Genomic DNA, 5273 nt, shown 5'->3' on the forward strand with positions numbered 1-5273 from the left:
GTTTTCGTTTCACTCGAATCGGACTAACGGTTGAATTATTATTAATTAAACACTGATAATTCCATTATTTATTCACTATAAATAATTATTATAAATTTTTATAACTCAAAAATAATTTTTAAATCATTATTTAAGAAAATCAGAATTAAAAAATGATTTTTCTATAATTTTTGGAATTAAAATGAATTTATTATGATTTATTGAAAATTATTTGATTAATTATCAAAGTAATTAATCATTTTTAAATAATTAATAAATAATTAATAAATAAATAATAAATAATAAATAATAAAGAAAATAATTCAATCTGATTTTTAGAAAATAATTCAGAATTATTTATAATATAAATCAATTAATTAAACAATTAGTTAATCAATTTATAAAATAAATAAATCTGATTTTTAAAATTAATAAAAATAAAATTAAATTCAAAATTCCAGAAACATATGTCAGAAAACCATTCCTGACAAAATCAGATCAAACCCGGGTATTTTACACGGGTTAAACGGGTCAAAATCCGGGTCGTGAAGAACACGCCGGATTTTGCCCAGAATCCGGCCATCGGTGCAGAATCCGGTGAGCCATTTTCAGGCCCAAAACGGAACCGTTTGGTTCGTTTTTAAGCTTGAATCAATTCCAAATCACTTCACCAATCTGATTCCGGCCACAACATACCAAAAACATCTCAGAATCTTCATCTCCGGTCAAAATCGAATTCAACTCCGGCCAAAAACCTATCTTTTGATTCTGTAAACCAAACTTAACGTTCTATAGTGCAAATTGAAGCTAAGAACATATACAATCAAAGCCCTAACATTACAAGAACCAAATATTCACATAAATCATTGAGTTGTATTTCGAAAATCCAACATAAACCCTAGAAATCGTGAATCACTATCCAGGAATCGTTTGTTCAATTAAACACCATGAATCGACTGTAAATCATCTAACAAAGCTATATCAATCATCAAAACATCATAATAACCCCAGAATCAAAAAGTCCTAATTCGAACATAAACCCTAGAATTTGAAAATCAAAAACTACAAATTAAAACGTGAAATTGATGCTAGAAATGGAAAGAACAGATCAAAACCTTCGATTTGGATACTCGAACTGCTTGATTTGGTACAGAAATCAGATCAAAATCAACGATTGAATCCTCAACCCGACCCGGCTGCAAAGAATTTTGTATATTTTTCTGATTTTTAATTAATAATTATGATTAATTAAATAAAAATTAGGCTATTTATAGTAGTAAAATTAATACTCCTAATTAAAATTAAGGCCCTAATTCTACACTTTTTAAAATTAATAGGCCCCTAATTTTATAATTTTTGAGTATTAAAATTTAATTTATAAATATTTTATATATATAATATATATGCCAAAATTTCCCAAAAATTGTGAATAATGCAAAAATGCAAAGAAATAATATAAATGAAAGTCCTATAATTTTATAAAAATAAAAATGTGATTTTTGTGGGGGTTTTGACACCCAATGGGGCCCGGAAAAGTCATATTTCGTAAAACGAGAAAATTTATAAAATATTTTGATGTTCAGAATAACGCGATTGTAAAAGCCATTTGATGAAAAATAAGGCCCATTATTTTATTTGAAATACTGGTTTTAAAATCATTATTTGGGTCGTAAAACGTTTAAAATGAAAACGATGAATGCATTATAAAATATAAATGACACCAAATGCACGTAACACATAACAAACAGGGTTTAACAGATAATCACACATAAATGACACATTAACACACCTTCTTTATTACGATTCTAATGTAATATAAACGAAAATTTCTCAGTCGTTACATCCTTCCCCCCTTAATAGGATTCTGTCCTCAGAATCTTCTATGAAAACAAATGAGGGTATTTTTCTAATATATCGCTCTCAAGTTCCCAGGTTGATTCTTCAACCATAGGATTTCTCCACAACACTCGCACTAAATATACAGACTTATTTCTCAACACTTTCTCTCGCCGATCTAAAATTCTTACCGGTTGCTCTACAAAAGACAAATCAGGTTGGATTTCTATCGGCTCATACTCTATTACATGTCTAGAATCAGGATTATATCGCTTAAGCATTGACACATGAAACACATTATGAATATGTTACATATGAGGCGGTAAAGCTAATTCGTACGCAACTTTTCCCACTTTCTTCAAAATTTCAAATGGTCCGACGTATCGTGGTTTCAATTTACCCTTATTGCCAAATCTGGTCAATCCTTTCCATGGCGATATTTTGAGTAGTACATTTTCTCCTTCCTGATAGTCCATATCTTTCCTGGCTTGATCTGCATATTTGCGTTGCCTGTCTTGTGCTGCATTGAGTCGTTTCCGAATGAGTTTAATCTTTTCTTTCGTCTGTTGAATTAATTCTGGACCCAAAATTTTGCGTTCTCCAACTTCATCCCAATGTACTGGTGATCTGCATTTTCTCCCGTATAGTGCTTCATACGGTGGCATTCCAATGCTGGCGTGATAGCTGTTATTATAAGAAAATTCCACTAGAGGTAGATGTTCATCCCAACTGCCTTCAAAATCGATCGCACAAACTCGTAGAATGTCTTCAATCATTTCGATAGTTCTTTCACTTTGACCATCGGTTTGCGGATGATAAGCGGTACTCATGTTCAATTTAGTTCAAAGACATTCTTGAAATTGTCTCCAAAATCTTGAGTTGAAACGAGGATCTCGATCAGACACGATAGATATTGAAACTCCATGTCGCATCACAATTTCCTTGAGATATATGTGCACTAGCTTGTCGAGTGAAATTTTTTCGTTAATTGGTAGAAAATGTGCTGACTTTGTGAGTCTGTCAATGATTACCCATATCGCATCATGATTTGCCCTAGTCCTCAGTAGTCCTACTACAAAATCCATTGCTAGATGTTGCCATTTCCATTCTGGAATGTCTAACGGTTGTAATAATCCGCTCGGACGTTGATGTTCCGCTTTAACTCGTTGGCATGTGTAGCATTTACTCACCCATTCTGCTATTTCCTTCTTCATGCTCGGCCACCAGAAGTTTTCCTTCAGATCGCGGTACATTTTTGTGCTTCCTGGATGAATGGAATACTTTGAACTGTGCGCATCTCGCATTATTTCTTCTTTTAATTCTTCCACATTAGGGATCCAGATTCTCGACGCAAAGCGTAAAATTCCTTCGTTATCTTTCTGAGTGGTGATCTCTTCTCCCATTAGGTCGTCATCTTGACTCATTACTTCTTCCTGACAGCGACGAATCTTCTCGAGCAACTCTGGTTGGAAAGTCATAGCGTAAATAGCTTCTGCAGATTCATTGGGAATATGAATCTCGATTTCCAATTTGTTGAATTCCTTGGTTAATTCTTCACATGAAGTTAACCGATTCAATCTTTCTTTCCTGCTAAGCGCATCTGCTACAACATTTGCTTTCCCTGGATGATAATTGATCGTGACATCGTAATCCTTTATCAATTCCAGCCATCGACGTTGTCGCATGTTCCGCTCCTTTTGCGTAAAGATATACTTCAAACTTTTATAATCTGTGTATATTTCACATTTTTCACCGTAGAGATAATGTCTCCAAAGCTTCAACGCAAATACGATCGCTGCCAATTCCAGGTCATGAGTAGGATATTTATGTTCATGAGGTTTAAGTTGTCTCGAAGCATATGCGATGACGTTACCGTGTTGCATCAATACACATCCTAGTCCGCGATACGAAGCGTCGCTGTAAATGATGAAATTTCCATATTCGACCGGTAATACAAGTACCGGTGCGGTTACTAACCGATTCTTCAGTTCTTGAAAACTTTCCTCATATTTATCATTCCATTCAAACTTTTCACTTTTTCGAGTTAACTTGGTCAGCGGCGTTGCTATTTTCGCAAAATCTTTGACAAACCTTCGATAGTATCCTGCCAATCCCAAGAAACTTCGAACTTCTGTCGGCGTCTTTGGTTTTTCCCAATTTAACACAGCTTCAATCTTTGCGGGATCAACTTGGAGGCCTTCTCTACTTATGATATGCCCTAGAAATTGTACTTCTCTTAACCATAATTCACATTTCAAAAATTTCGCGTATAGTTGTTCTTTCCTTAGAATTTTCAAAGCTATCCTCAAGTGTTCCGCATGCTTTTCTTCTGTCTTTGAGTAAATCAAGATGTCATCAATGAATACAATCACGAATTTGTCCAAGTATCTCTTGAATACTCTGTTCATTAGATCCATGAATGCTGCTGGCGCATTTGTCAAACCAAATGCCATTACCAAAAACTCGTAATGTCCATATCTCGTGCGAAACGCAGTCTTGGGAATATCTTCAGCTTTAATCTTCAATTGATGATAGCCTGATCGCAAATCTATCTTAGAAAACCATGCTGCTCCCTTTACCTAATCGAACAAATCGTCGATTCTCGGTAAATGATACTTGTTCTTAATAGTGAGTTTATTCAATTCCCGATGGTCGATGCACAATCGCATGCTGCCATCCTTTTTCTTTACGAACAACACCGGTGCACCCCATGGGGATACACTAGGTCGTATGATACCTCGGTCTAGAAGATCTTGCAGTTGTGTTGACAATTCCTTCATTTCGACTGGAGCCATTCGATATGGAGCTTTCGAAACTAGTTCTGTGCCTGGTGCTAGATCAATCGTGAACTTGATTTCTCGATCTGGCGGTAACCATGGAAACTCGTCTGGAAAGACGTCTGGAAACTGGCATACCACTGGAATGTCTTCTATTCTAGGACTTCCTTTTTCAGTATCTAACACGTAAGCTATGTACGCCTCACATCCTTGTCGAAGCAATCGTTTATTCTGCATTACAGTGAGAAATTTCTTCCGCTATTTTTCGCCTTTGAATATTACCGTTGCATTTTCCGTAGTTCGCAATTTAACTTTCTTATTCGCGCAATCTATCTGAGCATTATGACATGCTAACCAGTCCATTCCTAAAATGACATCAAATTCTCCTAGCTTAAAAGGAATTAAATCTACCGAAAATAATGTCCGGCTATTTCTATATCACACGCATGACATACTCGATCCACGGGAACTAGGTCGTCATTCGCTAATTTTATAATTAACGTCTCGCCCAACCTTTCGATTTCACAATGTAACTTATCAAGAATTTTTTTAAAAATAAATGAACGAGTAGCTCCAGAATCAATTAATACTTTTGAACTTACGGAGTTCACCAAAAGCGTACCTGCAATCACACTTGGACTCTGCACTGCTTCTTTCATTGTAATGTTAAAAGTTCTTGCT

This window comes from Apium graveolens, chromosome 2 (genome assembly GCF_009905375.1).
Source record: "Apium graveolens cultivar Ventura chromosome 2, ASM990537v1, whole genome shotgun sequence".
Classification (NCBI taxonomy): Eukaryota; Viridiplantae; Streptophyta; class Magnoliopsida; order Apiales; family Apiaceae; genus Apium; species Apium graveolens.